Source organism: Argiope bruennichi, chromosome 3 (genome assembly GCF_947563725.1).
Source record: "Argiope bruennichi chromosome 3, qqArgBrue1.1, whole genome shotgun sequence".
Taxonomy (NCBI): domain Eukaryota; kingdom Metazoa; phylum Arthropoda; class Arachnida; order Araneae; family Araneidae; genus Argiope; species Argiope bruennichi.
The window spans coordinates 113,838,628-113,852,099 of NC_079153.1; the positions used below are offsets into that span (position 1 = coordinate 113,838,628).

Here is a 13,472-nt window from a genome sequence, read left to right on the forward strand (position 1 = left end):
TTAAATGTTCAGGACTCTGTTGTAATTGCATTATAAAAAAATGCTTTGCTTCAGTAAAAAATATTATTATATTAATTGCAGATTAATCATTTCCACTTTAATTTAAAGCATAAATTCTACGGGAGCTAACAGAAAATTAGAGATACATATTACATTATGACTGAGGGCCTTTATAATATTATGAGTGAATTATATGCCTATCAAAATTTGAAGTTTTAAAATATTTTGATAAAGAAGATATTAAAGTAGGAGTTACATAAAATGTTTAACTATTAAAATTTTTACGAGCATTAAGAATGGCGAACCGGCTAGTCGCCAAAGGCGGCTAGTCTTTTAATAAATCAGTTCGAGCATTTCGACTCATATGCTAATAAAACATTTAAAGCCATTTGATGGACTATTTATCGCTTAAAACCTTTGATGGATTTGCTATCCTTTAAGTATTTTGTTGAATTTGTTATTCTTTAAAACTTTTTATGGGATGTAGTTTCTAATCTTATTCCAGTCTAAATTATGATACTTAATAGCATTAATGTGAAAGTTGAAACTTATGATCTAAGTTCAATCGCAGATTTAAAGTTTATATGAGGCTCTTTGGGGTTCAATATCACAGCATCAGGCACACATATAACACGTTTTATAGAAATAGAAGTCACAATATCTTTGTTTTATTAAATCATTTTCTATTGAAATTGTTTTATGGGTTGTCAAAATCTTTCTTCTTCGCACGATGTGTAAAAAAAGCAACTTAAGTAGTGAGAAATACAAGAATACATTTTCAATTAATGAAAAGGGAAGTTTCATGCTAACATTTATAAATTGTACAATTACTGCGATGATAATAATAAAGTGTAGGTATAGTAGGTATCTTTGATACAGACAGAACTTTTTTAAAACTAATATTTACAATGATCTATGATTAAAATATGGAATACAAAATAAAGAGGCATTCTTCTAAAATTCCTCAAAATAATTTTTTTTTCATTCCCCATAATATATGTACCCATAATCCTGTTTACTTCAACCTTTTATGTTTTTAATTTGCACAATTCCTTTTGATTAATTTGTATTACAATTAAATATTACATTATTCATAGCTGATTCTCAATTTGGACAACTAAGTTCTGGAACCGTTAAAGCAAGCAAAGCAGATGGAAAAAATTCATTTAGAAAAATCAAATATTTAAATAAAAATAAGAAATGCTTTATTCTGTTTATACAAAACAATACATTTAAAAGCAGTGTGATACAAAATTAAAGCCAAAGGTACTTTCAAATTATTACTTAGAAATTTGGTCTTCATTAATAAGAATAAAGTTACGAGAATAAAATGAATGCATATATTAAGAATCTCAGTATAACATTTTTTTTTTTTGTATATCTATATTAATTCTCATGGAATGTCAAGCCTCATTAACTGTTAAATGATCGCACTATTACAAGTTGACAATAATCCAGAAAACCCATTCAATTCATTCTTTTTTTGTTACGGTTACAAAACAAAACAAAACAAAAAAAACCTTGTTTTCAATTGACTTCACTTTACGGAATGCCGACATTTCAATGAAAACAACTGGCGGTCGATTATCTGTCGTTAACTGCGATCAACACGTTCAAGGCAAACCGAACAATACGAAAAGTTACAAGAGTTCACATCAACATTATGAAAAACACACAAACATATCCCTTTTTTTTTCCTCTCTATTGTTTTTGATCTTTGTGTTGTGGGAGTGAACTCGTAATATACTGTTCTCGATCAGATGTGTTGAATAATTTTTTTGCCGAAAAATGAAAAAGTTTTGACAGATAGCATGGGTGAGAACAGATGTTCGAGGGAAGGGTACAGCGCGCGATTTGGTGCAAAATAAGTTTTGATAGGAGATTTAACACCTGCCGGAAATTAAAAATCTTCCATAAATATGATTAGTGTTTGTGTCTTACTCGTTCAGTTTCTCTATTGATTTGTGTAACGAAAGAATTAGCTCGTTCTTTTTTTTTGAGCCTGGACAAAATTGGTAAGTGCTTTCAAAACTTTTGATGAATATTTCAACTGTTTTTCTTGATACAAAAATTAATTTAATTTTCAATTATTTGGAAGATTTATAAATTATCGATGCATTAATATATTATATATTTTTCAACATCCTTAGTTTCAATATAATAGTCTTGAATGCTTTTACTCTAGTAAAACCATGAATAATGCATGAAAACGTAGTTTAGATAAGGAAAGGAAATTGTAAATGTTTAAATAATTCTCAATCTAAAACGAAATTGATAAGCAGTTCTAAAATTATGTTTTGATTTGATATATTCTTTACATTTCTCCAGTTGCGTCAGTTTTCAGCATAATTTTCTATAACTTCCATATTTTTTTTCAAAGACAAAGAGAGAAATATTTAAGGGAAAAATTTACAAATAAATTTATATGACTTAATTAAACTTATTGTATGCTTGAATGAAATTAGAATGTTTGAATTAATTAAAAATAAAATAACGCAGACGATTAAATAAATAATAGCTTTTACTAATGATTCATTGCATTATATAATAATTAAATTATCCTATTAATCTTTATCTTTCAACATAATCTTTCTATTTCTATTTTTTCCTCAATTCTAATGAAATATCAAAAAGGGTGTTTAAAAAGCAATCTAGATCATCACATAAATTGGCAGCATTTCCAAGTAAAATTTAGCTGCAAAATTTGATATGATTTCCAAAGTGATGTGTCTTTTATAATACCATACAGAAAGCTTCACTTTGTGAGATAATTAATTTAAAAGTATGAAAAAATATTGTCATTATGTTCCATAAATTTTTCCATAACCAATTTTCCCCAATAAAAATATGTTTAACAAATATAATTTTTGCAAACATTGTATAAAATTTCATACAGTTGTAATGAATATAATGCGTTCTATGCGTACCGAAATTTGGAGAAAAAGACGAACAACTCTACCTTTCTATTTCTATCATAGGAGCTTTTGTTAGATTAATTTTTAAAGAATAATTTATAAATTTTTACATTTTAAAAATCTATAAAAATTATGCATTTCTGTAATCAGTAAAATTCCCCTATTTTAGAATTGACTAGAATTGAAAAATCAGTTTTTTGATAGCATAAATATTCCTAATTCCCTTAAGTTAGTATTTTTTTTCATTTTATTAACCACATATATACATCATATTATTGAAGCATATTTTGCTCTTTATAAACATTATAACAACAAAGTGAACGTAATGGAACCTGACTAATTTATACTTGATAGAGTGTTAATTTAAGCTAATGCTCTATGGTTCACAGAATTTGCATTTGTTACTAACTTATTTATTTGGCAACTATTAAAATAAAATTTTTCAATCGATCTGTTTGCGACCCTCTTTCAGCCTAGCAGAATTAGACAGCAGCTTAGTCTGCCTATTTGGAAATCCACCATTGACCGGAAAGTAAGCAGAATTTAAATTCTTGAATGAAATGCTGTTAAGTATTCATAAAAGATCATATTGAAATATGTTTAAAAAGAAAATATTGGGCCAAACTCAAAACTATTTCGCATGCAGCTATTTAAACTGGAGATGGGGACCCTTCGCTTTTGCAACCATTGGCGAAAATGGCGCGAAAATAGGCATAAAAACTAGATAAATTGGCGAAAATATAAATTGGCATAAAAACTAAATAAATTAACATATTCTTTAACGAAATAAAGTTTAAAAGGCATTTTAACTTAAAAATAAATTTTGATACATCTTATTTTATTTTTGATAATTTTTGTAATTCAGTTGTTTATTTTACAATTCAAATATGATTTTTTACAGATTTCTTTTAATTTAGTTTTCAACTAAATTTAAAGATATTTTCTGAATTACTTTTAATATAATTTTCAACATATGTTAAATATGTTTCTTTTGAATTATTTGCACCATGTTTATTTTGATAACTATAATATCGAGGGTAAAATGCGTCATGTATCTGTCGATTTTTCTGATGCACAATGGCATATGATCCTTGGAATCAATTAAATAATATACAATTCCAGAATACATAAGTTATTTTAAATGATCCCTATAACAACGGTAAAAACAAACAAAAAATCATATACATTATGATAAAAATTTTTAATAATTTTCATTTACATTACTTTTGCTGCAGAAAACAAACTGAACATGTCTATCTAAAAAATAAACATAACTGCTAAAAATGATTTTTTTGTTGAAATGTCCATTAATTACTAAACAAGTTAATTAATGTCTATTAATTCACATAATTCATTCCTTTTTCTAATTTTTAAGATTTATTTTATTTTCGAACGCATTTCGGGACGCAAATGTGGATTAATATCTCCTTTATAAATCAATTTCTTCCGCCAATCAATGTGAAATGGCGTTGTATTTGTCCTACTATTTTATGTGTAAAAAATTTTAAAATTTAAACTTTTTATTTTATTATTTCCTTATATAACCCATATAATAAGGAGATATCAATATTTACATAAAATGCCATCTTCAAATAAATCTTGATAGATATAAGACAATCCGTCAAAATTTAATTTTATGAATATTTATTTAATAATTAATTTATTATTTTATTAACATGCATTAATTTTTTATCTTGCCATTTATTATGTTTAAGAGAATTTTTCTTACTATTTTTGTTATGATAAGATGGAGTTTAACTTCACAAATTAAGAGACATAAATAAAAAAATGGTTTTATATAAATTACTATCAAATATTTTAATTACTTTTATTTTTAAATAATTCTCTGTTCTTCGAACACTATTTTTATGGTACAAGTTAAAAACGCATACATGCAACGTTACTAACCAAAGAAAAATATTCATATTACTTCTATGTCATTGCAAATTTTTGAAATTACTTTGTAAACAAATGTCGGGTTTTAAACCTAAAACAATTTCAATTTAATAACCGAGAATAGATAAATAATACTAATCTTCATTCCATTTAAATTTACACAATGTCATTGTTTGTTAATTCTTTCTTTGAATACTCAAAACTTAATTAAACTACGTTAAGACGAATTTGTGTGTTAAGACGAATTCATTATAAGCCAAAGAATATGGAACTACAAAATGTGATTAATTTTAAAATGTAATTTTATTGAATGATATGATATAATTAATTTATAAAATATAGTTTCATCCTTAAAAAGAATTTGATTTAATAGTTGCCACAGTTTATGTACTAAAATAATATGTTTAAAAATATTCAAAAATTAAATTCAGCATTAAATTCATTTATAAAGATTAATAAAAAAATAAAATAAAGATTATAATTTTATAAAAAAAATACCTGCCATCAATCAGCAACGTATTATTTTCAACAATCTATTTATAATAATTAAATTTGATAAAACAAACCATTTTCAAGAATGCTTCAGACTTTCAACAAAATGCAATGAAATATTAACGTATAATTTTCAACAATCTATTTATAAGAATTAACTTTTATAAAACATACCATTTTCAAGAATACTTCAGACTTCCAACAAAGCGAATGAAATATTTTTGAAAGGGCTTTCTTGAAATAAAATGAATGAATGAAAATCATGTTCTTCTATTTTGACGTAATTTTAAATAAGTCATTTATGAATCGTAAATTCGTCTGTCAAAAACAAGTGCGCGAGCTCGATAATGAAGCGATTCTTTATCATTAAATCTGAGATCTGAAATACAAGAAATTTTCTATCAATGCCAAAAACAAAAATATAAAAACTGAGAAATGAACGACAAAGAACGTAAATATCGTTTGCAACTCTTTGATGACGCAGAAAATTTTCATTCATTGTCTTCAAATGCATAATTACGAATATAAAAATTTTATTGCTTCATGATTTAAACATATTTTTTGGTTAAATAAATCTTTACTTCAGCACAAGCCACTTTGAAGTTTATGAGTTTTGTTAGAGTCTATTCCAAGAAATACAAACTATCAACGTTTTATTCATGCAATTCTTCTTAATTCAACAATGGCAAATTAAGAAATTTTATTGTAGAGCTAATAAATCTCATTTGTATTTGATGTTTATATATTGCTGTTGCATTTGTTTCTTTGAGATAGGATTATCACGTGACTAAATGTGACATTCTTAATGATTTCTTTTCATGATATTTTTACTTTCTTAAAAAAAATGCTTATAGAAAAAGAATTGTAATTCTCAAAGAATTCGATTTTCAAAATTTGATGAATTTCTGTGCTTTAGAGTGTTTTTGAGTCCGAAAAAAATATTTCTGAATTATGTCCATTTATGAATACGCTAGACTTGATACAAACGCTAGACTTGATAACAATGAAACCTGTTACATAATTTTTCATCCAAATTTTGAATCTATATCAAATTTTAGACGAAATCTATTTTTAGAAAGTCCGTTTGTCTGTCTTGTCTGTGTAAGTAAAGAATACAATGAACGGATGAATAAAATTTAGCATTATTTTATTCTAAGAATTATAAATCTATATAGAAGTTTGATATAAGCTTACTATCGTATTGACTCTGTTCGTTAATATACTATTGAAATATCGCTAGCCAGTTGTACGAATTTTAGTATTTTCTATCAAAATTGTCTTTTTATTACAAATTTTGGACCAAATCTATAAATGGGAATTGATACTGTCACAAATGGCTTACTTTATGCTATTCATCATACGATAAAGCTAAATAATAATAATAATAATAATAAACGCTATATTATTGGTGGCATAACGAAAGAAGAGCAGGGTTGCGGTGTAGTTATATATGCTTTTGGTGCAAGTCTTGGGGAGCGGGATCAGTCAAGATCAAATAATAATGTTCATTCGTCATATTTTTAAATGAAATTTGATGAGAGAGAAAAAAAATACAATACTACTAGCCGCCTTTGGCGACCAGTTCGTTGGCCCAATTTATCGACTCTTTAGGTTGTTAAATGATTAATTTGTTACTTGATATGACTAAAAACTTGAGTTCAATCAGTGTACTGCAAATTAAAAATCATATACGAAATAATAATGGAAGTGGAAATCTTACTATTGATTTAATGACTGCTAAAAACACGCGACTAGATGTTTTGAATTCCTTCATAGCATTTAAAAACATTTTTTCAGATAATGTATCAAATTGAATTAAAAATATTATTTCTTTTAGAGGGGATATTGCGCTGATATGAAACTGATATCATTAAATAGATAATTTTTTGAGACTTAAGATAGTACAAAGATCATTTTTTATAAGGCAATGGTTTTAGAAAATATGAATATCAATTTCTATTAGGAAGTCATAACGATAGGGCTAGACTTAAAATTAATGTATGGTCGCCAAAATTGAAATATTTTAAAACGATTTGTCGCCGCTTTTTTTTCAATCTTTAAAAACCATTTGTTGCCATTTCCGATATCCATCAAAAATAGCAGTTTTTAGGCAAATTTTTGCACGCTTGGCATGATTTTGGTATGTTTTTTGAGAAAACGTTAATTAATCTGACACCTTACCATGATTACTAATCTCGAAATGGGTAGGCTATTTTTGCCCTCGATTAAACTTTTTGTTTTAAGTCTATTTCTTTATTTCATTTATATTTTCTTTCCTCTGACTGAATACTCTTTTTGGTGAGATAGCGAAATATCGCTAGAATATTTCTAATAATATTTTGCAACTACAGTAGACTCCCGATTATCCGCGAGCGGGTTATCCGCGCCTGCCACACAAAGTTTTTTTTTTTTTTTGCTTCCAATCAAAGAGAAAATGTTTCCAAAGCAAGAAGCAAACACAAATGACTGATTTCTTCAAAAAGGTGAAGTTTTACAGTTATGCTTTTGTAATTACATAATACATTATAGTATTAAAACAGTACATATGTATTCATTTTTCTATATATCCTTGACGCCTCTCGTAAGTACAAAGCACTTTTCTGTTTTCATTAACAAAATGCATTTTAGGTTAGTTTTGAGTGATATATTAAAACATTAAGCGTTAGTTAAACATTTCCTGCTGTTTATTTACGTTTTATTGTACATAAAACGATTTTTCAAACTAGGAATGGCTCTTTTCTCCTTTGCTATACCCGTTTTTAGCTTTTTTTCGGATTATCCGCGATTTTTGTTATCCGCAGCGGCCGTGCCACCCAATTCCGCGGATAATCGGGAGTGTACTGTACATTAATTAGCTTAGCGAAGCGTTGGATTTAATGTACCTGTAAATATATTCAATGAATGAAGCACTATGAAATTCGTATGTTGGTTTGTTGATATTTTAATGTTGCCATTCTACGGTAAGTAATAAAAACGATTACTGAGCCACGGGCGTTAGCGTGTTTTATACATATTAAGAGCACCTATTATATTGAAAATGACTGTGAGAGAAAAAAATTATATCATGGCCCGGATACCACCGCATATTCTGGAATTCTGTGCGGAAATGAAATCGATTGAAAAACACTTCCGCTGGTTATTTTCTTATTATGCATAATTTACCTTTGGCTTGTTGTGACCTCTATTTTGCATTAACTTTATTATTCCTTATACTTTACTTCTTTTATTTTTATCATATTTTGGATTTCAATTTATGCTTATAAATCTCATCATATGTGTAGCATATTTAAGAAATTAATGCTTTCATTTTTAGTAATTGATGAAAAATTAATGTTAGCAGTTCTTAGAATTTGAAATAATTAAGATTTATTTTTAGTAATGAATTAATAATTTAGTAATGTATATATAATTTATTGTAATTAGTAAAAACATATATTCTTAAAGAAGACATGCTTCATTCTCAAACAAACAAACAAATAAATAAATAAAAATAAAAAAAGAATTTGGATCAAAAATGCGCTTAAAACATTTCCAAAAGCCAATTTTATTTTTAAAAAGTACATTAGGAAAACAAAGCCAGCACAAAAGTATTAGTCATTTAAAAAAGAAAACCAAATTCAAAAACTACAGGAAAAACTAACTATAAAAAGAATGGCAATGACCTATGAGAAAGATGAAGTTTTAAATAAAGAAACAAAAAAATAAATGAACTTCATTATTCGGGAAGAATAATCAACGACGTGAACTGCCGAGGTTCAGATTTTAAAGAGATTAAATATTAACGAGGAACTTATGAGGAGAGAGCTAATAAAACAATCTATGAAAGACGACGGTTCGATACATAAGAGGAAGAAAGTAGACAATTTGTGAGGTGTGAAGTTTCGTGGTTAGTCATGCTACAGAAACTTTAATTACGCTTGAAAGCACAATGAGTTAGCGGAACGCTTTCTTTTGAATGCAAGAACAGCAAAATTCATTTGTTCTCTTAGGAAGATGAAATTCTCAAGTTTTTTTCAAAGAAATAGATGAAAACGCTTTGTTTAAAAACAAAGTAAGTGCTTTATTTAAATTTATACTAAAAAAATTGTTAGTCTTTTTTTTAATTGTTGTTTTTGCAATATTCCTTTTTTATAATGTACAAAAATCGAATTTGATTTTCAAGAAATATGTAAGAGACATTTAAATATTTTAAGCTAGGAACTTCGACTAAATGAAACTAACAAAAATTATAATATAATAAAATGTCATTCAAATCTTAAAATATTTGTGATATATATTATGATATGTTTCTATATTATAATGAAATATATCTAAAATATTATATATTATTATAAAAATTGGCAATTTTTCTTAACGAATGCATGGTTAAGAATGGAAAAGGGGGAAAAATGCTCTGTAAACAGAAATGGAAATGAAAGTAGGATATGTTGCAAAATGCTGTTCTTCTTGGTATTGGAACTTTTTTAATCATTTCTTTCTTTTGACAAGTTTATGGTACTGCATATGTAATTATTTCAAAAAATATATAATTAAAGATTTGGAAATCTTGCTAAAAACTTTTCATCCGTAAATTAAAGAAAAACAACCTCTTTCTTTAATGGTCTGAATTTAGAAATATTCTTCAACAATGTTATATTGAATACTAAAATCTAATTTGTCTCCGCATTTATTAAAATGATTTAATATTTATAGTGTAAAGTCATAATTTTTTTTTTGTGGAAACAAGACTGCATTTTAAAAAAATGCTATAAAAATAAACAAATCAAGTCTAAAATATTATCGTACTACGATGCTTCTCTCTAAAGTTTAAGCCTCTTTTGAATATTTTAGTTTTTTTTTCTGCTATGAAATAAGCATTTATTTAGAAAAAAAATTCTAAATATCACGTGAAAATAAGACATACTTGATAATTAGAAAAAAGATCTTAAAATTTTAAAACCGCTTTCGAAAAAAATAAATTAGAACTCATAATGTTTTATGTTTTACATAACTTTAATCAGAAACTTGAAAGTGAGGTAATTTTTTAGCCTTGTATGATCTAAAATATTGCTACCTTTTTTTCAATTGATCCGATCTCAAAGAATATTTTAAATTTTAGGCTGAACAAAATGTCAAACAAAATAAAGTTGATCGTAGCCGTCTTATCTTATTTTCTATACTAATTAATTTAAGAAAGTTGAAAAAAAATATTGAAAAATGAAATAAAATATGAAATAAATGATAAAAGAAAACATTTGAAAAATTGTACTTTTCTTGTAACTTTTCTGTAATAACTGTAATTTTAATATTCTATACTTATTGAAACAATATCCAATTAAATTTGTAGTTCAATTCTTGCTATATTATTTGGTATAGAAATACTGAGCTTATCATAATCCTCATAAATCTTAAATAAACTCGAACTTGCATCGCAAGTTTTGAAAAAGACCAGACGATAAAATAAAATTTGAATTTTGATTGAACCGAATTTTGATTTCAATTGAATGAATGTCTTTGATGATAAAAGGAAAATTATTCGAAGTTTCATCCTAGGAAAGGATATATATAATCCACATACTGCTAAAAGTGACCAAGTCAAAATCAAATTAAAAACGAGTTAATGTATTTTTGTTTTTTTATTATTTTTTATTTCTTGTAACAAAAAAATTATTATTGTGCATATCAAGATATGTGCAGTATACTGGAGATACATTGACACACAGGATTTTTTTTCCTGTCGCAGAAATACATAAGAATATAATAAGTAACAAGAATTCAATAATTTGCTTTCTTTTTTTTTTCTGACCCTGTTACTTTTAACTGTACATTACCCAAACTTTTAGTAAAAAATTATTATCATTTGGCATATGGCAGTATCGATAGAGACAGGACATTTCTAAATTTCTTAAAATATCATACATCACGTCTGCCGAAATATTTTATTCATTAAAAGCAATTGTAATATATACATGTTCTCTAATTATTGTTTATGATTGACGATAACTGCATCTTGTCTCAAAATGCAGTATATCGTGAATGTTCCAACTATTACATCAAAATTTAGCAGATTTTACTGTATGAGGAATTTGATATGCAACATTATGATAAACAATATTTTAAATTAATGGATCTTGATCTGGAGTAATTCTGTGACATGGCCCATTCCGAAAAGGCAACAGTTTTCCTTCTATTTCTTTCTCATATATAAATAATATATCATTCCATTACAAATGCATAAAATATTTTTAAAAAAAGAATTATTTGGACTTTTCAAAAAATGACAGCAAATTTCACTGGAAACTTACCTGAAATATAAGTTTTGCTTCCTTAGACCACCAGTAACCATGCGATAATCCCAAGAATGAAATTTTGTTCCGAACACCTTTTGGTTGCAAGTGGCAGGTGAATATGCTTACGTTTCCCAAAGTGTCATGCGACTTTAATTGGAAGGTTACGGTGCAACCTTATCAAATAAGAACTCCAGATAAGGGCCTTCGGGACTTTTGAAGTCCCCAATGTTCAACAACGAAATCAATTTGAGTCAATATTGAAATAATCTCAATGGTACACGCGTCATTATTGTAACACGAGACTTGGATGCTTCGGAAATTTTCTACAGGCTACGCAATTAAGATTTCTCACAGCAGCCACTCTTCCGATGATTCAACGTCATATTCTTCGTTTGTTTAAAAAATGATAAGGGAAGTTCGGTGAAATTTTACTTAATCTTTCACCTACGAAATGAATCCTATTGTACCTTGGATACGATGTTCCATTTATTTTTAGTCCAACCGTAAATGGAAGATCTTAAGAGGAAAATAGTGCTTGAGAAGATTCTGCATTTTCTGGAAGGTTTTTCATTCATGTGACCTTGTATTTTTTTCAGCTTTTGCTTTTTTAAGGTGTATACTTATTACTGATGTAAGTAGGTTAAATTCATCATGTTTCTCTATCACGAAATTTCATTATGTGGAACTAGAATGATCTATTTTACTGCGTTGGAAGAGGATATTTGAGAATAAGTACTTAACAAGGCAGTTTCAGTTCAGTAAAATGTATTTTTGTTCATCTTTATTCCCAAATTTCGAAAATATCAATATGTACGAAATATGAAAGTGAAATCATTTTCACCATTGTGTGTATTTCAAGGGGAGGAAAAAAAGATGTCATAAAAATACGAAAAAAGTGTAGTTCGTAAACTGTATAATTGGACGCTAATAATACAGTTTATTTACTTCATGTAAAAAATGTGTTTCACGGCAGTACCTAGTTTTAAAATCTCGTCAAAATTTCTTATTGTTTCAGTTTTCAAATGGCCATTCATATCATATTAAAAACATCATATGACATAATAAAATTTTAAGATTGATTCATCTATCTCTGTATCACTTAAGATTTAGCTACGATAATGATAATGTGCGCAGAGAAATGTATTTAATATCGTTCTAACGGGGTTTGTATAAACACATTTTCTAAAACAATGGAAAATATTATTGCAAAATATATTTGAAATATTTATCTAAAAATGTAATGAAATGAGAGAGAAAACATTGTATGAAAATAAAATTAGTACTATTGAAAAAGTATTTTTTTATTTTAAAAAGGCGTAAAAATTGTTTGTGTGTATTAAGGTGCTATGAAGTTATTAAAGGAAAAAATGTTTACACTTCGATTAATTCTTTTAATCAAAAGTCTAATTAAATTTTGGAAATGTTTTTTTAGTTAGCACCTTTTACTCAAACAAGCTACCTTTTAAATTTAGTAGTTCTAGGTTTACTCATCGACCTTTTTGACTATTTTTCACTATTTTTAATCAATTATGCAATTTTTGAATATTGGGTCAGCATATTAACGTTATCACGTTAAAAAAAATTGAAAATTCATAACTTATTTAAAAGCAACGTCAGTTGAATGCTATAACATAGAAAACACTATTGTCTTTTCTTTAAAAAATACTGATTTGAATTATTTCTATAAGTAATATCCACTGCAGGTTTAATTTTCATGCACTTACTTATATTATTTTATGAACTTTTAATTCAAAATATGTTAGCAATATGGAGATTGATTTATTCGTTTATAAATTTGAATGCTAAGAAAGTCTACGATCTTCTTTATAACTTTGTTTGACATATATGTGTTCACTATTTGATGTACATTTATAAAACATAACAGTTTTTTTTTACATTG

The 13,472-nt window shown here is 26.7% G+C and overlaps 2 protein-coding genes across 6 annotated transcripts in view; one reads left to right on the forward strand and one right to left on the reverse strand.

The window, feature by feature from the left end:
* The window catches only part of LOC129963231 (monocarboxylate transporter 9-like), an 83,842-nt gene extending 71,968 nt beyond the window's left edge, over positions 1 to 11,874 (reverse strand). The window contains exon 1 of one of the 2 annotated variants that reach the window (XM_056077435.1): positions 11,588 to 11,874. The gene's annotated coding sequence lies outside the window, so the exon portion shown is untranslated. Of the gene's footprint in view, positions 1 to 5,477; positions 5,498 to 11,587 lie in introns of those variants that run through there. The other variant, XM_056077438.1, reaches the window with a different exon arrangement.
* Positions 1 to 13,472, forward strand: part of LOC129963234 (uncharacterized) — a 43,905-nt gene that overhangs the window by 20,449 nt on the left and 9,984 nt on the right. The window contains exon 1 of one of the 4 annotated variants that reach the window (XM_056077442.1): positions 1,856 to 2,015. The exons of the other annotated variants lie outside the window; for them this stretch is intronic. The gene's annotated coding sequence lies outside the window, so the exon portion shown is untranslated. Of the gene's footprint in view, positions 1 to 1,855; positions 2,016 to 13,472 lie in introns of those variants that run through there. 4 annotated transcript variants of the gene reach the window in all.